This window comes from Tachypleus tridentatus, chromosome 13 (assembly GCF_004210375.1).
Source record: "Tachypleus tridentatus isolate NWPU-2018 chromosome 13, ASM421037v1, whole genome shotgun sequence".
Lineage (NCBI taxonomy): Eukaryota > Metazoa > Arthropoda > Merostomata > Xiphosura > Limulidae > Tachypleus > Tachypleus tridentatus.
This window is the reverse complement of record NC_134837.1, coordinates 162,520,145-162,542,038: the sequence shown is the minus strand read 5'-3', so window position 1 is coordinate 162,542,038 and position 21,894 is coordinate 162,520,145. Positions and strand designations below refer to the sequence as shown.

At 34.1% G+C, this 21,894-nt stretch overlaps 1 protein-coding gene across 1 annotated transcript in view; it reads right to left on the bottom strand.

The window, feature by feature from the left end:
* LOC143236784 (dystroglycan 1-like) overlaps nt 1–21,894 on the bottom strand; it is a 112,447-nt gene that overhangs the window by 72,617 nt on the left and 17,936 nt on the right. The window lies entirely within an intron of this gene.

The following is a 21,894-nucleotide window of genomic DNA, read 5'->3' as shown; positions in this document are numbered from 1 at the left end:
AATTTACTTCAACTTTATCCCAATAGTTCCTTCTTGACTCACAATTTGAGGGTCGTGGGTTCGAATCTCTATCCCACTAAACATGCTCACTCTTTCAGTCGTAGAGACATTATAATGTGACAGTCAATCTAACTATTCTTTGGTAAAAGAGTAGCCTAAGAGTTGGAATTTGGTGGTGATGACTAACTACCTTCCATCTAGTCTTTCACTGCTAAATTAGGGACAGCTAGCTAAGATAGTTCTCGTGTAGCTTTGCGCGAAATTAAACGAAACAAACAATTCATCTTCACACTGTGTGTTGTCTTTTTCATTACATCTGCAACAAATCACTATATTTTTATTCTAATTTTATATCCATAAACCTTTCGTTATTAAAATGATCAGGTAAACGGATAATTGCTTATTTTTGAAATACAACTTTATTTTATAAACTTATGTAATTGTCTATTGCCCAACGTCACAACTCAATTACAATTATTTCATGAAGAGTAAATAAAAATAAGTAATATGTCAACAGTAAAACATAACAACATTACATATTCTTCTTTACTGTCATTCATAAGTTCTTAGAATTAAACTCATTTTTACAGATATAACTACAGAGAAAATCTCTTTCGGTATGGTTTGTCTTCATATCTGAAAGGAGTAGTTCTTGTGGACGATACATCATGTACTTTATCACTTAAATAGAAAACAGGCGAAGACATTTACAATTTTTATTCTTGTTTTACCGACTCTCTCCCACCCCTCTTTGTAGTTTTAAAAGGGACATGCGTGTAATAAATTGTATTTACTAGCGGTCTGAGGGCCATGCTGTCGTTTGATGTATTTCACAGGTTTGTAGGTGTTTTTTTTCTGATAGATACATCACAAAGGGTTTTGTACGTTACTAGTGAATAATTTTTAATGGTGGTTTGGACATCGTTTTAACTCGGAAACAAGAAATAGAATAATTGCCTTTAACCAAGTGTTTAATTTTATACTACCCACACACTTCCATCATAGAACTGTATAATTTCTCCACATGTTCCCTGTGTCCCTGATGTGTTTGTTTGACTTCTTCAACATGACGTCATATGATACTTCCGTTCTTCAGCAGTGTAGACCGAATGATTCAATCAAGGATTCTCTCCTCTCCAAGCGCCGACCTTTGCAACCTATGTTTCAGTGTACGTACATGGACTTACGAAGTTAAATCAGCAATGCTAATGGCAGACAGTTTCCAGATTAATTCTGTTATAAAAGTCTAATTTTAAATCAGTATTTCATTGGATGGTTTAGGATATTCCTGACGATGGAATGCTTTAAAACATCTCACAGGTACCCTCCTAGCACGGATGGATGTGTTTATTAAGTTAAATAAAATATTTAGTTTAGTAGGTGAACATTACGTCTTCCTGGAGAGTTGTCAATTTTCACCTCATAATGCTTCAAAGATGTGTCAAATTAGTTAAAAACTACTAGTGAGAATAGAAATACTAATCAGTATTTTCGCTTACAAATTTTACGTTAAAAGTTAACCATTTTGAGCTTTATTTAGCATGAATATATTAGAATTGTAATTTTTTACGTTAAAATCAAATTGCTTGTTCTTTCGTATTTGTCTTCCGCTGGTACAGCGGTAAGCTTTGGGGTTTACAACATTAAAATCAGGAATTCGATTCCCTCGGTGGACAAAACAGAAAGCCCAATGTAGCTTTGCTATAATAAAACACACACACACTCACTCTTTCATATTTTATTAATGTTTGTTCAAAAAATCGTTGTTCCTTTTTAGTAGGTTTTCTTACAAGCATCCCTTTGTGAATCATATACTAAACAAGCAGTTTTACTAGCAAATTTTTGTTACAAATGATTTTATATGGTTTCAATGTGAGAAGTGGGCAGCTAGGCGTGTCTAAATACACTCATGCGTTATATAATAGAAAAAAAAACAAAAAAATAATAGTCATTGTTTTGAATATTTCGATACGTTAAACTTGACACGAAGATATGATATCGTATAACCAGAACATTTTCAAAAGGGTGAACCTTTCTTCTTCATGTTCAAACTTTTTACCCATAGACAGATAGATAAGCATACAACATACACATTGTTCGTTCACACTTCAGTAAGTCCAGAAAATAACAAAACTAATACTTAACTTATAATGACCATCCGGAAGTTCGGTGTTAAAACGATTTATTTGGATAGCATTTACGACGTTTTGTGATTGAGATTATAACGTACTTTGAAACAGAATGAATAAAAAATAATTCAACTCTTAAGTTCAATAAAGCAACGAGCAAATCGTTCGCGGAGAATTAAAACTAGGAGAATGAAACAAAAGTGGATTTTCAGAATTTTTTCATATTTTTTCTCATGATAGAATTTAAACACAGCATACTGCTATCTCGGGACTTGGGTCCAAGACACCAAATTTACCGAGTTGTTAGGGTCAAGTTTACAATAGATCACCTTCCATTGTGAGCGGTTTTTTATAGAACTTGAAGTAGTAAAGAAATAAGAATAAAATCTTGGAAGAAAGTGACTCCTCACAAATATTCGTTTTTTTCATTAAGATTTTTTCCCTCATGTATAAAATCTAATAACTGTTACATAGTAGTGCTAATAATAATACTGTAATGGTTAGACGTAATTCTTACTGTTTTTAATATTGAACTTAATACCTGGTTAGAATTTAAAAACCAAACAACCTTAATCAAAATCCTTAGCATAATCGATATGTTTGATTCTCACTGAATATTTCTCTAACTACAGAAGAGTTATTGCGTATACTGGAACATTCGTAACATATGCGTAGGAATCTATAAGATGCCGAAACTTTCTGGAATGCAGGTTGGAGGTCAGTGAACTTACTACAATCGAACTTTCCAGAAGGATGTGATGACATTAACGTGTGGAAGTTTTTTAGTCTAAAAGTTTCTAGAGTTCTATGATAATATATAAATGTTACTAAGGGTGGTGTGAAGTTACTACCTTCTACAGAGATCTAACCGACTGCTGAAAGTCATCATAGAAACTGTAACTGTGTAATATATAAATGTTACTAAGGGTGGTGTGAAGTTACTACCTTCTACAGAGATCTAACCGACTGCTGAAAGTCATCATAGAAACTGTAACTGTGTAATATATAAATGTTACTAAGGGTGGTGTGAAGTTACTACCTTCTACAGAGATCTAACCGACTGCTGAAAGTCATCACAGAAACTGTAACTGTGTAATATATAAATGTTACTAAGGGTGGTGTGAAGTTACTACCTTCTACAGAGATCTAACCGACTGATGAAAGTCATCATAGAAACTGTAACTGTGTAATATATAAATGTTACTAAGGGTGGTGTGAAGTTACTACCTTCTACAGAGATCTAACCGACTGCTGAAAGTCATCATAGAAACTGTAACTGTGTAATATATAAATGTTACTAAGGGTGGTGTGAAGTTACTACCTTCTACAGAGATCTAACCAACTGCTGAAAGTCATCATAGAAACTGTAACTGTGTAATATATAAATGTTACTAAGGGTGGTGTGAAGTTACTACCTTCTACAGAGATCTAACCGACTGCTGAAAGTCATCATAGAAACTGTAACTGTGTAATATATAAATGTTACTAAGGGTGGTGTGAAGTTACTACCTTCTACAGAGATCTAACCGACTGCTGAAAGTCATCATAGAAACTGTAACTGTGTAATATATAAATGTTACTAAGGGTGGTGTGAAGTTACTACCTTCTACAGAGATCTAACCGACTGCTGAAAGTCATCACAGAAACTGTAACTGTGTAATATATAAATGTTACTAAGGGTGGTGTGAAGTTACTACCTTCTACAGAGATCTAACCGACTGATGAAAGTCATCATAGAAACTGTAACTGTGTAATATATAAATGTTACTAAGGGTGGTGTGAAGTTACTACCTTCTACAGAGATCTAACCGACTGCTGAAAGTCATCATAGAAACTGTAACTGTGTAATATATAAATGTTACTAAGGGTGGTGTGAAGTTACTACCTTCTACAGAGATCTAACCAACTGCTGAAAGTCATCATAGAAACTGTAACTGTGTAATATATAAATGTTACTAAGGGTGGTGTGAAGTTACTACCTTCTACAGAGATCTAACCGACTGCTGAAAGTCATCATAGAAACTGTAACTGTGTAACATATAAATGTTACTAAGGGTGGTGTGAAGTTACTACCTTCTACAGAGATCTAACCGACTGCTGAAAGTCATCACGCCCCTGCTTTTAGAAAACTTGGAATTGTGTGTGACAGTTAAAGAACAAACAAACTGGAATTGTATTTGACGGTTAAATTGTGCGTGTTAAGCATTATTGTATTATGGAACTATTGGTTCTGGCCATATTAATTAATTTTTATTATTTTCGTGATTGTGTAAATGTTGTTATATTAATAAATTGTGTAAATATTGTCACTGTAAAATTATTCTTATTATGATTTAATAAAATTGTGAATAATTAGTATAGTAAAATTGCTTTGTTTGTTTTTAGTTTCACGATCGGTAATTTCTGCTGTAACATAACCAAGAAGACTAGTGTTTTCTTGTGCGTGTCGACTAATGAGTTTTGTAGTAAGAAAGATATAAACGTGTGAACAAACTTGCCTATGACGACGTCTAGATCATTGTACACGAAACAGGCCTCGTCACTACGCTTTCCTGGTATAATACTGGGCTTGTAACGCGTAAAATGAATATTAGCAACTGTTGAAGCATGACGTGTATTTTTAAGCTTTACATGACGTAACATATAGACACCTGTTCGTTTTAGCTTGTTTCCTCACAACTAAACATTCACGTGTCATGAGATCACCACCTGTCTTTTCCATTGTTTCAACTCTCATTAGTTAACTAATCGCTCTTTTCCACAATATGTGCCAGAATGATGTCACTGTTTTTCTCGTTTTTCTCCAGGTGTCTATAGAGGCGTTTTATGCCTGTCACGAGAATATTAGATGTTCCAGTACCAAGTTTCGAATACTTTGTAATTAGAGAAAGTGTAATTTATCGCTGTCTGTTCAGATGTAGTGAAAAATAACTCTGCAGGTGTTAGAATTGTACAAGGGTAAATATAATCTTTAGGTTATCAAATTTCTCAATTAAATCCTGCGCTCGTTGAAAGGAAATAAATAAATTATTTGGCAAGTATACTATTTGGACGCTACCTCTACCTTGAAAGTTCATGTTCCCGTATCCTATAGAGAATTTGAATTACTTTCTGAGATTCATCTGCTATTCATAAAACAGCATTTTGTTAATAATAAATAGGTTGGATACTTATTATGCATGATAATGTGTATAATAATATAAATGTTAGATATTGATTATATCGTAATAATAGATATCCGTTCAAGCAGTATCTATTCCTTAAGATATAATTTTCGGTCTGATGTTATTGTTTTTACAGATAGTTTTTATTTTTATCACCATAAAAGAAACAAAGAAACGAATGTTTAATAAACAGGCCCGGCATGGCCAGATGGTTAGAGCTCTCGACTCAAAATTTAAGGATCGATGGTTTGAATCCCAGTCACACCAAACATATATTCACCCTTTCAGCCATGGGTACGTTATAATGTGACGGTCAGTGTGTTTGTGTGTTTTTCGTATTGCAAAGCCACAAAGGGCTATCTGCTCAGCCCACCGAGGGGAATCGAACTTCTGATTTTAGCGTTGTAAATCCGGAGACATACCGCTGTACTAGCGGGGGGCAATGTGACGGTCAAACCCACTATTCGTTGGTAAAAAAGTAGCCCAAAAGCTGGCTGTAGGTGGTGATGATTAGCTGCCTTCCCTCTAGTCTTACACTGCTAAATTCGGGACGGCTAGCGCAGATAGCCCTCGTGTGGGTTTACGCGAAATTCAAAAATAAACAAACAAACAACCAGTTTAATATACCTATTCAAACTTTCTCAGAAAAGAATAAACACAACTACTTCAAAAATTCACATGAAACTTTCTTTTCAAATTTATATTTCGTCGTTATAGTAGACAACATTTAACTGAACAGATGAGTATTGAAACCACATAATATATAAACTAAAACTTAAAAATGGACTTGTGGAACCTCACGTTTTGTAAACTGACGTAAAACCGTTATTTAAAAAGATATCATCTTTGATAAAACCCTTTATATAATGTATTTCAACTGTCAAGTAACATTATAATTTTAACGTTATCTTCCCATTGAATTATAAAAATACCAGCATTGATACAATACATAAATTTCCCAAAACAATAATTTGAAATATTATTTGGTGCATAAAGTAGCAAATATTCTATCTCCAAACCGCCCTTTCAATAAAAAATCTAGAAAATGGTTACATTGGAATGCCTGAAGGACAACATGATACTGGTACGTGTAGATATTGTTTGTTTGTTTTTCGAACATTCTCTGCTTGTTGTTCCTCGGTTTGAGCTGATAGACTAGAAGTAAAGGAGCTAACTAACAGCACTCAGCACCTACGTTTGTTTGACCGAACAGTGAAATTTGACATACCTTTATAACTCATCCATGACCCAAATATAAAACTCATTTTGAATAACGTAATTTCAAGAGGACCGGTATTCATGAGAATGCTAAGGCGGAACGTTGTTTTGACCAGAAGATTAATGCTAAAGCACAGAAAAATAAAACAATAAACAAGCGAATTTGATCTAAAATTACATAAGAAGAAAACTAGTTCGAGATAATTATAAAGAATGACACGAGTTTGCTAGTGACTGTTTTAGGACAGTACTAGTTTGAAATTAAATGCTTAAGTAAAAACAGTAGTTTAATACCAGCTTGAAATAACTAGGGAAACGAAAAATCAAGTTAGTTTTTCATGACTGCGCAGGTTAAAGTGCAGATTGAAGTTTATTGCGTACGTGGAAAGCAAAAGCTAGTACGTAACTACGATGTTTTTTACACGGCTGCAAATTGGAACATTATGGTCTGAAATGAACGTATAAAACAGAAGAGTGGAAGGGAGTGTTTCATAATAAAACTAACTTGCAATTCATACACAGTTTAACATCATGGCCAGTGTTATTAACTAAAACTCCATAAGTAAGAAAGATTTTATAAATCTAGGATTTAACCGTCTCATTCTTTGTCAGCTCATCCTAGGGTATTTTTAAATATTGTGCGCTAATACAGATTTTTCCACCTTTTTTTTTATTACTAGGAACGGCGCATGCTGATGTTTAAAATCTTCTAGACGCTATAATTTTCCCAACTACTTTTCAAGTGTACCTTCATTACTGCTGACGTCAGCCGGAAAGAACAGTGCTGTATTGTTCAAGTAACGTTATACTTACTGTTACGGAATGTTGAACTCTTACATATAATACTGAAATGTACTTGAGTAAAATCGATGACACTCAGTGGCTGTAATATACAAGCAATTGTTCAGACCGGTTGTCTGACTATAGGAAGAAAAGCAGATAGATACTGAACAGAGTACCTGCCTTCTTTCTGCCCACGGCGGGTATTGAAAGCTGATTTTTAGCATTATAAAGTCTCAGACTCGGAGGATAACAACAACAATGCTTTCTTAATATAGGTCCGACATGGCCAGGTAGCTAATGCACTCGACTTGTACTCTGAGGGTCGCGGGTTCGAATCCCGTCACACCAAACATGCTCGCCCTTTCAGCCGTGGGGGCGTTATAATGTAACTATCAATCCTACTATTCGTTGTTAAAAGAGTAGCTTAAGATTTGATGGTGGGTGGTGATGACTAGCTGCCTTCCCTCTAGTCTTACACTGCTAAATTAGGGACGGCTAGCGCAAATAGCCCTCGTGTAGTTTTACGCGAAATTCAAACCACAAGAATTAAAAAAGCGAAAGCATTATAGGAATAAATGAGAAATTATAATGCCCAATTTCCTAATTCTAAAAAACGAATAAAACAGACAAAAATTACAGTATGATTTACCTATTGCTTTCTTGAATTTCTAAAGAAATGCACGCTATGCCAATATTTCCTTTAAGATGTTTGATTAAAATAATATAGTAGCCCAGTTCGACCATGGAATTTTAGGCCTAATCTAGAACAAATTGCAAAAGAAATTAAATCTGAGGCATTTTGTACAGTTAACTGTACTCTATATCATCAAAACTCCTAGGAAGTCCAATTAATGGAATGTGTTTATTTTGGAGGAAAAGTTACTTTTTTAGACGAAACATGAAAAACTGGAAATTCAATCTAATTTTCGAGTACAGTATTTTGAATTCTGACGTCTATCTATCAAGCAGTAGCAAAGATTACAAATTCGATTGTCCTCATTGTTTGTTGAGAGATTTTTACAAATAAACAATGATAATGGATAATTTCGTATTCTCCAACTTATTTTTTTCATGTGGAAAACAAACTGTAGCTCTCCAAGAGAAGTGTGTGAAAAGAATAACTTCGTTAGGTGAAATAGGAGCGATAACAAGTCTGTCAAAACAGGCCACACTGTCCACAACCAATATATATATATATATATATATATACACTAACCACAAATATAGCTGCCACACACAAAAATGGCCTAGTGGTGCTGAAAGTGAAAAGTAAATAATTATTTTTACGCTCAGATTTTTTTTCGTGGGTACTATGATAGATACGGAACGAACAAATAATCTGGAATTTTTTTCTGTCACAATCGTGGCTTTTTACGAACCTGCTGACAATATGTGCAAGCTTAGAAATGATGGATGGTCAAGTAAGGTTCATGTTAGATACCTTGCCACTATAGATTTCCATAGACAGTGTTTATAACAAACAGAACTTGGTTAATCTTAAATCAAGGAAAGTTATTCCATAAATGTATGTAAAGTTAAATCAGAGAATTCGATTTTTTAAAAAGATCAAACTTAACAGATTAAAGGTCGGACGCATTTGGAAAGATCGTTCAATACTTTGTAGAAAGCAAGGAAGAAAACAGCCTACAAATGGGTGACTTGTAACAAAGATTAAATCTTTTTAATTTTTAAAAGATTCAAAGTTTGAATCTTTTAGAGGATGAAGGAATAATTCGGTTTATTGGTGCCTGTGACAAGACTTTAATATGGAATGGAAACCGAAAGTTTGGAGCTGATTCCTTACATGTTTTTTTCATAAACTTATCTTCAGTGTTTAGTAAATACCATACTTTCAAGTGAGACTACGGAAAGAAACAGGTCATAATGTGAATCCTCATGACTGAAGATGGTTTGAGTGAAATGATCATGTGGTTTTTGAACTGACAGATGTTGAACCTGCTTTCCATGCTTTACCAAATGTCATTATATATAACACTAGGACAGGTTGCTTCAGTCTGAGATGTAGCAGCAAAATGTATGTTTTTCTGTGGTTTTCAACATGCCAAGGTGCCAAAATTAAATTTTGACTGAATCACTTTAATAAACTTAAGTATGCTCAATACATACACAAAGCATGCCATAAAACTAGTCTTAAAATATAAAACATAAACAAATCAGGCTGATTCCAATGACCTGAAGAAAAGCAATAGCTAGATGTTTTTTTTACGATTTCGGAATAAATATTCACCTCATCCACCCACACCCTAAATATTATCGTATGCACCAGAAGGCTAGTCCAACAGACAAATACAGTTTATCGCTTTCATATTTCTTTCATATAAAATTAGTCATTGTACTGTATTTCAATGCAGTTTCCAGTTTCACAATATTTAGAGAAAAGCAATGATTTTTTTTTTCCAAAATAAAGATACTCAGTTCCAAAGATTCCATATGATTTTTTATATTATTACAAAGTACAGTAACTAAACAAAACTAAAAACCCTTTACTTTTTCAATTTAGACACTGAATTGTTTCAATAACCAACTTTCATTTTTCTTGTTTTTAATAAAAAAATTCACCGCTGAGACAGCGATGAGTCTATGGAATTACAACACTAAAATCAGGGGTTCGATTCCCTTCGGTGGACAAAGCAGATAGCTCGATGTGGCTTTGCTGTAAGAAAACACACACTTTAACAAAAAAATACTAATATTCCATCCAAAATGGGAAGTATCACATCTAATGACTCTTTCATGTTATATAAAACAGTTATAAACTGATCGTCTGTAAACATTTTTCCTGTTACAGTTTGTCCAAGGTAAGGTTTACAGTTTTGTAAATTGAAAGAAATTTTTTAAGCTTTCATGACAATTTAACAAAAATAACAGAAAAAATATTTCGGCCAAAAATGAAAATGGTTAGTTTATTGAATCATAAGGCATTTTTAATATGCTATAAAATACACTTAAAGAAACACAAATAACTTTGGTTACTGAAATCAAACTATGAATAGTGAAGTTACAGTGAATTTCTTTTCTTCGTGAATTTTTGTCAAATCCAATTTTTATCCCAAAATGGGCGTGTTTCACTAGTTGGATTTCTAGGGAATTTAAATAGACATAATGCACTATTATTATTATTACGTTTTTTTAGTTTTAGCCTACAATGATTGGACCATGGTCGTAATCATTTTTTTACTTTTAAATATTTAAAAAAACTAACTTAAAAGTTTGGTTGGTTTGTTTGTCTGAAATTAAGCACAAAGCAACACAATTGGCTATTTGTGCTCTGCCTACCACGAGTATTAAAACCCGATTTCTAGCAGTGTGAGTTCGCAGACATAACGTTGTGTCACGTGGGTGCTTATTTAAAATAAAGTGTGTATATAAGTGTCAGCTACTGCCTGAAGAAAGTGTGTATATAAGTGTCAGCTACTGCCTGAAGAAAGTGTGTATATAAGTGTCAGCTACTGCCTGAAGAAAGTGTGTATATAAGTGTCAGCTACTGCCTGAAGAAAGTGTGTATATAAGTGTCAGCTACTGCCTGAAGAAAGTGTGTATATAAGTGTCAGCTACTGCCTGAAGAAAGTGTGTATATAAGTGTCAGCTACTGCCTGAAGAAAGTGTGTATATAAGTGTCAGCTACTGCCTGAAGAAAGTGTGTATATAAGTGTCAGCTACTGCCTGAAGAAAGTGTGTATATAAGTGTCAGCTACTGCCTGAAGAAAGTGTGTATATAAGTGTCAGCTACTGCCTGAAGAAAGTGTGTATATAAGTGTCAGCTACTGCCTGAAGAAAGTGTGTATATAAGTGTCAGCTACTGCCTGAAGAAGAGTGTGTATATAAGTGTCAGCTACTGCCTGAAGAAAGTGTGTATATAAGTGTCAGCTACTGCCTGAAGAAAGTGTGTATATAAGTGTCAGCTACTGCCTGAAGAAAGTGTGTATATAAGTGTCAGCTACTGCCTGAAGAAAGTGTGTATATAAGTGTCAGCTACTGCCTGAAGAAAGTGTGTATATAAGTGTCAGCTACTGCCTGAAGAAAGTGTGTATATAAGTGTCAGCTACTGCCTGAAGAAAGTGTGTATATAAGTGTCAGCTACTGCCTGAAGAAAGTGTGTATATAAGTGTCAGCTACTGCCTGAAGAAAGTGTGTATATAAGTGTCAGCTACTGCCTGAAGAAAGTGTGTATATAAGTGTCAGCTACTGCCTGAAGAAAGTGTGTATATAAGTGTCAGCTACTGCCTGAAGAAAGTGTGTATATAAGTGTCAGCTACTGCCTGAAGAAAGTGTGTATATAAGTGTCAGCTACTGCCTGAAGAAAGTGTGTATATAAGTGTCAGCTACTGCCTGAAGAAAGTGTGTATATAAGTGTCAGCTACTGCCTGAAGAAAGTGTGTATATAAGTGTCAGCTACTGCCTGAAGAAAGTGTGTATATAAGTGTCAGCTACTGCCTGAAGAAAGTGTGTATATAAGTGTCAGCTACTGCCTGAAGAAAGTGTGTATATAAGTGTCAGCTACTGCCTGAAGAAAGTGTGTATATAAGTGTCAGCTACTGCCTGAAGAAAGTGTGTATATAAGTGTCAGCTACTGCCTGAAGAAAGTGTGTATATAAGTGTCAGCTACTGCCTGAAGAAAGTGTGTATATAAGTGTCAGCTACTGCCTGAAGAAAGTGTGTATATAAGTGTCAGCTACTGCCTGAAGAAAGTGTGTATATAAGTGTCAGCTACTGCCTGAAGAAAGTGTGTATATAAGTGTCAGCTACTGCCTGAAGAAAGTGTGTATATAAGTGTCAGCTACTGCCTGAAGAAAGTGTGTATATAAGTGTCAGCTACTGCCTGAAGAAAGTGTGTATATAAGTGTCAGCTACTGCCTGAAGAAAGTGTGTATATAAGTGTCAGCTACTGCCTGAAGAAGATGTGTATATAAGTGTCAGCTACTGCCTGAAGAAAGTGTGTATATAAGTGTCAGCTACTGCCTGAAGAAAGTGTGTATATAAGTGTCAGCTACTGCCTGAAGAAAGTGTGTATATAAGTGTCAGCTACTGCCTGAAGAAAGTGTGTATATAAGTGTGTGCTACTGCCTGAAGAAAGTGTGTATATAAGTGTCAGCTACTGCCTGAAGAAAGTGTGTATATAAGTGTCAGCTACTGCCTGAAGAAAGTGTGTATATAAGTGTCAGCTACTGCCTGAAGAAAGTGTGTATATAAGTGTCAGCTACTGCCTGAAGAAAGTGTGTATATAAGTGTCAGCTACTGCCTGAAGAAAGTGTGTATATAAGTGTCAGCTACTGCCTGAATTCTATATTTAGACACAAAATTATGACAAACTTGGCTGCACTTGTTTTTCAGAAACAGAATAAAGCAACATAATATTTTTTATTAATAAGCAGAGAACAACTTTAACCAATACTTGAAGATGACCTAGGAAGGTTGAAACGTTGTCCTCTGCTTATCAATAAAAGTGTTAAAACTGATACCAACCGTCCTGAGATACAATAAAGTTAACCTGAAGATGACCTAGGAAGGTCAAAACGTTGTTCTCTACATATCAATAAAAGTGTTAATACCCACACCAGCAGTGCTGAGATACATATTTATTTAAAGCGGGTTTCTCGTCATCAAGAATAACATAATGTTCATTCTAAAATATTTCAATCCTACTTGAATTCTAGATCAGTAATTTGCCTAAAACTTCAATACAATCAAATATAAGATACCAAAACTGCTTTAAAGTGATTCTCACTCGAAATTTGAATATTTTCCGTTGATTTTTAAAATTTAATATTCAACTCTTTTGTACAATAGTTCATGTAGGAACATGCAACTTTATGACAGTTAAAAAAATGTCACTGCATTTTCATTATTTTCAAGATGTGTAGTATTCCAAGCGTAAAATATTTATCAGCACAAGCGTATAATCATGCTAGTACTCTAATAATTATATTCCATAAATTTCTTCTAAATATTTCAATTTATTTTCAGAATGGAATGAAAATAAAATCTAAAGTTACCAAAATATTGTATATTTTTGCTGATTTTAGTATCCATATGACAAACGAAATAATGGTGTTGATCTTAAACTGTGAAAGTAATCCGGAAGCCTGATAAATGACTAGGTAAATAGTTATACTTGCATACATATTCATAGTTCTAAAACGAGACTCTCCAGCTGTGACATCACATTCGCGGAGCTCTTCAATCTAGCACAGCAACTAATAGAAAAGCGTGGGTGTTATGTGCAATTACTAAATTTATATTAATTTACAAATGATTTGCTTGTGTGTTTTTGAATTTCAAGCAAAGCTAGACAAGGGCTATCTGCTCTAGCTGTCCCTAATTTAGCAGTGCAACACTAGAGTGAAGGCAGCTAGCCATCATCATCCACCACCAACTCTTGGGCTACTCTTTGATCAACGAATAGTGGGATTGGCCGAAACATTATAACGCCCCCACAGCTGAAAGGGCGAGCATGTTTAGTGTGACGGGGATTCGAACCCGCGACCCTCGGGTTACGAGTCGAGTGCTTTAACTTTAACTACTTGGCCATGCCGGGACTATTTACAAATGAAATAAAGTTTTGATGTCTTCAAAATACCTTATTTATGGACACAAATGTGATCCCAGACACGAAAAAAAAAGAAGAAATGAATAAATGTAGAAATGTTTTCCAGTCTCTTCAACTCAATACTAACTTAAAATGTTTTAAACTACTATCTGCAATTGTTTATTAATGGCGCAAGAAACAAGTGATGTTATTTGTAAAAAAACTGGGTGTTAATTCTTGCAAGGTCCCCTGCTGGTACAGCGGGAAGTCTAACGGATTTACAAACACACACACAAAACACAATTCTTGCAAGAATTAACATGTAGCAATATATATATAACTATTCAATCACTATTGAGTTTAATTTATCCAGTCTTTGTCTGTTACCATTCAACTACATTGTGCCTCTTCTATTATGTAGGGATGATGCAAATGCCATCCGTATTCTCTTCTTTGCTAGTGATTTATATCAGCCATCCATACATTCACTTCTTTACTTTACTTGTGTACATATAGGTACGGCAAATATATACCACATATCTATATAAAACATATATTTACATAACTTCTATATACAACATATACACTAACCTGTTCAGTTTGATAATTTCTTTAGCAGAATACAAATAAAATTTTCAACAGTTGTTACGATCAATAATCGAAGTGTAATTTCTTACATCAAACTGCAGTCAGGTGTTCATCACCTTCTAACCTTCCAATACGTTGAGAATAAATTACTATCTTCACGTTACATCTTTCAAAACTGATCGTGTTTCTTTAGGTTATTACTCTCTAGTTGACATACACTTAGTTTCTAACATAGCCCACTCCCAAGCAGCACAGCTGTATGTCTACGGACTTACACTGCTTGAAACCGAGACAGCCCATTATGTCGCTTTGTGCTTAATTCCAAATAATCAATCAATTCTAATATAGAAAAAATCGACACGAAAAGTAATTCATTAATCGATCATCAACACTAATAGAGTCACTAACTACCAAATCAACTCACTAGCTAACCGATTAATTCTCTCACTGACTAGTGTATTATATTATTACAGCATTTATTCCAACCCATAAGTCTCTCGAAAATTCGAGACTTCACATCTACTAGCATCAAGCATTGTCACTATACCATGTGATAACTCCATCTAGAAAACAATACGAAATGATCAAATTAAAATGTTAAAACTTAGCTCACAGCACTGTCCATCCCTGAATCATGACTTACCCTGAACAATCCCAATATACAGATAAAGTTATACACTAAATAAAAAAGTCCAAACTTAGAAACAATCATCTAACTTTATAATTATTGAATCGAAAGTGAAATATACAAAATACACAAAGTACGATCTTAATTTGATCAACAAGACAGGTAGTTTTTTTCGTCAGTGATTTATGATGTGTAAATTACCCATTGATCAATAATTTTTGGTTGTTTTCTCTTCAATGGAGTGTGGTACAAAGAAGGGGTATCTGACGCTTGCTGTCTTGTCACTTTGAGTTCATTACAGATAGATAGTCGGTAGAATCAACAAATGGCTCCATCTTTGGCGGTACTCTGAAAGTGGTTTCGACAGAAATTTCGGTTTATTCAACTGATTAACTTACTTGTGTTGAAGTCCGCTGATGTTAAGCAAAGAGCTATTTTAAAATCGACGTCTTTGTAGGTTTAGATCAACAGTTCTTCTTTATTCTTCTCTATTACACTCCAATTTGGCCATCTTCTTTACCCTGTGCAACAGTCTTTGTTGTCACTTGAAGACAAAACATTGGTGGTGTAATACTCGTGCATGGAGTTTTCCTCACCAAAGGCTGCGAAGTTATTTGAAGCTAGTATAATCTGACATCCATGTACCTGCGTAAAATCAGTTTCCAAGATGTATTCTTCCTCGATGTCAATTTCCCACACATGTGATATAGATAAATGTGCTGGAATTTTTTGTTCATTTGCTATTTACATCAATCCACTTTCATCCTTGGAGAAATTCTCAACCTTCATCATCAGATAGAGCTTAACAATTTCAGCTATAGAATCTGTGTTGATCAACAAATTGTAAAACCTCTCATCAACAGACCTACCAACTCGTAGACTGGTTTCTTTAACTAATGAATTTTTAACTAAACTAGGGCATATGAATATTAACCACTAATCCTGCTAATTCATGTTTTTAAATGTCTGGTTAGTTTTTGTTGTTCCTTTAGTCTGGTTGGACTCTGTGACTCTCCCTTAAGGTATCGTCTTGTTGGCTTATTATCATCTGTTTATTTCTGTCAGTCCCAGCTGTAATGTTAATGTTTCCCGCAGTTATTACAGCTGCCTTTTCTGACATCTTTTTTGAAAGAGTTTGTATTTATTACAGCCTTACATCTGCTGCTCCTGGTAATACGTTCTTTTAAGTTGCAGTTAAAACAATGATTACCTTCTCGTTTACTTTATCTATTTTAAGTAATCAATTCTTTGATTGCTTCTAGACTTCCATCAGGTATATTTGTTGTTTGCACACTACTTGATCTAACCATCCATAATTTGTGGATAGTAGTTTTACTTATTTATCTGCAACTTTAATCAATTAAAGTTTCTCTACTGATTGGAGAGCTTTCTAAGATTAAAGATGTACATCTACGTTGCCTTAGTCTAATTTGCATACCCTCATCTGTTGTGGCATCTATGAACTAATATCTGGCCAACAAGTCCATCTTTTACTTGTGGTATCTGGATAAGGAGGCAATCAAACAAGCTTTTTCATATCTTCTGTGAATTTATCTAAGCTCTTATACTATCTTCATTATACCAAGCCTGTTTGATAAGGCAGCTACCAATGTTTGTAGTTGTAACGGTTCTCAGGGGGTAGATTCTTTAACGTTGTTAAGGGTGGTTCTTTTAAATGGATAACTAAATTATAACCTCTTTTTCACCATCCATCAATCTTCTTCAGAAGTTATTTCAAACTGAGACAAATATGCCTTCCAGTACATTTTCCCATTATAATATGTGTGCATACTTTACTGATTGCTCAAATGGGTTATTACATTGATATTGCCAGTTAAGTTCAGGAACTGAATTAGGTAGTGATAGATAGCTGGAGCAATCTATAAAAGTTCCACTGTCATAAGTGACACAACAATAGTAGTGAAAAGGGTATGTCAGAGGGGTTTTGTTGTTCTATATTTCATAGTTAATGGTGTCAGAAAAAATGGAAACGCTTGTCCACGATCGGTGATTTTCTCTGTTTTCATCGTAATGTTTTAATAGTATGTAGATTTCTTTCATTATGTGCTCTGAGAAGGATCTTGAAGTGTTCTTTATTCGATGGGCTGTTGTAACAATTTAGTATACGTCTTACTACTTATGCAGAGTGCACTTCTAAAGTTTAGGTTTTCATTGCTTCATTCTTTTAGTCTTCTGACTATCGACCATATACACTCTTGTTTACTACTAGAGCATTGGTACTGTTACATAACCATGAAGTTATGTATGTATCTAATTCAGTTTTTCAACGGGAAGAAGTTTTTAGACTGTATTGTGTTCTGAAAACACAGCTGAGTTTAATTTGTGAATAGGCTCTATTAATAAGTTTCTTGAATTTTTTAATGTTTATGTGGTTGAAATTCTTGAGGAGGTTCAGAGAGATGTATGATTGTTAAAGTTTTTACTTTTACGAATTAATTTCTCAGACGTTTTAATGTCATTGACATTCTTTTCTATATCGTTGTTCATGGTGTTATATTCTTTCTGTACTTCTGAATATTATTATAATACTTATACACGTTATAGGTCACTTTTGTCGATGTTCTTTTGCGCTTCTTCAAATTTGTCATTACATAATTTATGCACTTCATAGGTGTCGTTTTGCATTACTTCTGTCTTGTTGCTATGGGCCTTCTACACATCTCCAATTGCTTCTTTGTTGTTGTTCTGAATCAAACATTTTTGTAATTCTTCTTTACATTTTGTGTGTTTCTTTTAATTATTCTATTAAATTCACATCTCTTTCTTTCTAATCTTTCTTATATATTCTTTTTCTAATTGAATTCAGCTTCTGATTATTTCCTCTTGTCCTTATTTTAATTGTGTCTCTTTCGTTATTTTCTTCCTGAGGTTTTTTTACATTTCTTTCTCTTTTTCATGGTCTTCATTAATTTTTCTATAAAGTTCGACCAGGTGGTTAGGGATGCTCGGCTTGTAATCTGAGGGTTGCGGGTTCGAATCCCTCTCACACTAAATATGCTGACCCTTTTAGCCTTGAAGGCGTTATGATTTTGACGGTTGTTTCCTCTATTCGTTGGTAAAAGAGTAGCCCAAACGTGGGTATTGCCACTCTATATTTTTAATGCCTTTCTCTTTTCTTTCTTCTTATCTTTTTTCAAGCTTTGACATTTTATATGTCAAGTCCAGATACTTCGAAAATGTCAAGGCATCACACGTCAGTGTGAACCCGAATAGATTTTTTTGTTTATGGTGATGGCGCCATTTAGTTTTCAAATGCTTATTAGGTTTAAAAACAAATCAAAACCTCCCGACAAATAGTTATAGGATAAATCTGAAAATAATTTATTACATATATATATATATATCTCACTTTATTTCTTCGTAAAGACAAAAAAACTTAGTGAGGTGACATTTTAATAGCCATTCTTTCATCGATAAATTATGAAAGGCAAAATTAGTCAAACTGTTCTTTACTAGTCATATTACTGTGAACTTAACATTAATCGATCTCTTCTTGTATCACAAACGTTATATTAGTTGTAGTTCTCTAAAATTTCCCCCCTAAAAGAATGCTCGTAAAATGTCTGAGCGTAAAAGTAATTACAGGCACACTGGTTTTCTATTGAGAGTTTCTATAGAATATGGGTTAGCTTTTCGATTTGTTATGGACTTTTTGTTTAATGATAACAAAAGGTTTTTATGAAGTCAGTTTATAACTTTGGTGTTTCATGGCCAAGTTAGCTTTGTATACATCATTAATCTGACTTTCTACAGTAAGGTTTCATATAATCATGGCAGCGTTTAGTGAGAGTAAACGTACGTTGATCCTATAGCTAGCTATGGATCTCTACACTTTTATTTTACTTTTGAAGTCATATCATTATATGAATATGTTATAATGAGTTTTGATTTTCTACTAAATGTATTGTAATACATGACGCGAAATCTCTGAGAAAAACATTCCTCAGCTTGGGCTTTTAGCTGTGGTGTTGGTAAGACTGAGTACGACAGTTGTTGTTTGTTTTTAAGCACAAAGCTATACAAAGGGCTATCTGTGCTCTGCCAACCATGGATATCAAAACCCAATTTGTAGCAGTGTAAGTCCGCAGACATACCGCTGTGACATTGGAGGGTGGTGTGACAATCACACATTTGTCGGGTTACAAAGTCTACAGTGTTATAATGCTATAATATTCGTCATTTATTATTTTGCCCAAATGTGTCCTGGGTTTGTTGCAACCTATAAACGGTGAAGTAAAAAGAGACGCGTTATAAATAGACTGTTTCACTAAATTGTTGTAAAATATATGTAAATAATTTTTTATCACACCTTGTCTTGTTTCAGAACATAAAAAAGTATACCGATCTCAGAACTTATAAGTAGGTTTAGAATACATAAAAAGGCATACAGACATCAAAACTTATAAGTATGTTTAGAATACATTAAAAGGTATACAGGCCTCAGAACTTATAAGTAGGTTTAGAATACTGGATCTAGGCGAAAACTAGCAGTAAGCATGCCAGAACTGTTATTTCTATTTCGTCTTATAATTTATCTCGGACGAGCCTCCGATTTATTATGTTACGTATTATGATTTAAAATAACCGGAAATTTGAATTTAGTAGTTAATTAATTGAATGTTGATATTTACCAACAAGACTAAAACACACAATTTCCATTCTTTGCACAAACATACTTTAATATACAAAAAATAATACAATTCATAATAATGATTATTACAAGTAATTATTTATATACAAAAGTTTTATAAACTTAAAAACAATACTGAGTCTTCTATCTAGTCTGGAACTAACTATTTTATCGACGGTTAACGACGAACGAATGATTCTATGTTGATATTGATACAGTTAACTTAACAGGTAAGCTATTTCTCCCTGCTCATACCTGGGTTTTCCGCTGAAGTTATGCGGATGCTTTCGTACAAATACTGACGTTTAGTTTAAAGTTAATTATCTGAAGTTGAACAGTTTGTAATGTTCGAAATCTAAAAACGTTCCTGGTAAAGTACTTACACTTTCTCGATTAATAAGCGTTAATTATAATTATAACTTTCGTGGTATACAGTATACTAATTGTAGCAAACCAACAATGCTAAACTGTTTCCCTGGGTGTTACGATTTATAAACTTTAAGGCGAGGTTCTCTAAAATTCATCTGGCAACAATGTAAAACACATATCGTTGATTCTTGCACTCAAGAATCTTCTACAAATTTAGAGAACAAACAAGACTTTAGCAACACACATTTAACAATATAAATTACATGCATTTCTAAATACGTATTAAACTGAAACAAACATAGATATTTAAATAAATATATCATAGTAAATCCGTTATAATCCAAAGATTCGTGATTTTCCAGTCGTTCTCGATTATGTCGTTTCACATAGTTTCGAATATTGAGATTTCTGGAATTGACGTTTCTTAGAACGTTGGAAAACATCAACGAACATGAAATACCAATAAAGACTTCAAAAATGAATAAAATAAATCTGTTTAAATATTTTAAGCCTGGATTAAAACTACTTTAAACTAGAAAATCCTTTTCTGGCTGAAATATAACGTCAACTGAATCTGGTAGCTGATCAATGCTGTTGGAGAACAAAGGTCACAAGGTGACGCTATCTGCTGGACGAAGATAGCAAGCTGATGTTTGGAATCTCCCAGTGTTGTACAAGGAGGACCTTCCGAAGTTCCTTCAGCGTTTAGTGTAGAGGTAATCTATCTTAAGAAAAGGAAAACTTCGGGAATAACAGTCACATGGAGTGAGGATTGCTGGTACGAGTCCGGTTTTTAAGTTTTAATAAACAAATATATTTTTGACGTTATTTAGCGTGTATAGGCTCTCGTATTCCCACACGAGTTTCAAAACTCAGTTGAACACTCTCACTCGAGAAGGTCACTTAAACCACTGGGCCTAACCCGGGAAGTTATTCGCTGGCATATCCATCAGAAAAACAAGGCAGCAATTCAGTTTGATCTAAAAATACCACGCCGGCGAAGCGACATTTCATTTTTTTCTATAAAACCAAATTACTCAGCATATCTTGTTTGACACAATCTAACTTACGAATGGTGTATTTTATACTTGAGTTATAAAAAGAAGAGAAGTGAATATAGAGTTTGGTGCAAAATATACCACAAAAATAACTTAAGTATAGTCGTATTTACTTATCAGAACATAAGAAGGATGTATTAAACTGTTGGTGTAAGCAGACGAATTATCCTTCTTATTAACTACGAAGATTGTACCATTTTTCAAATCAAACAATTAATGCCTTATCTTTATTTTCATAAGTTTAAACCCTCTACATGTGCATTCTTCAACTAAACACGTTTCTCCAAGATATTTGTTTCTGTTTCGACTTTACTCCACTTAACATTACATCTTTTCGACGTGTTGTTTGGACTTTATTTTTCTTAAGTACAAAAATGTATTTTTTTTCAGTAACGTCATCAGATTTCTTAAGCCTTTCATTATTTTCAGTGGTTTTATTGATATCACGCGTGCAAGATAACAATATGTCGATATTTATTGTCATATATTAGGTTAACATTACTGGTTAACAGTTTTACGATGTAATTAGATGAACTGTAATAAATTACAGTTTGTGCATAGACTCTGTTGTCTGCTACTTGACTTTTTAGTACACGTAGAATTATGTTTACGACTTTTCCTGAGGAGCTCTTAAACGCTTTCAATCAACGATCTACTAGAGTTTGGTTTGTTTGGAATTTCGCGCAAAGCTACACGAGGGCTATCTGCGCTACACATCCCTAATTCAGCAGTGTAAGACTACAGGAAAGGCAGCTAGTC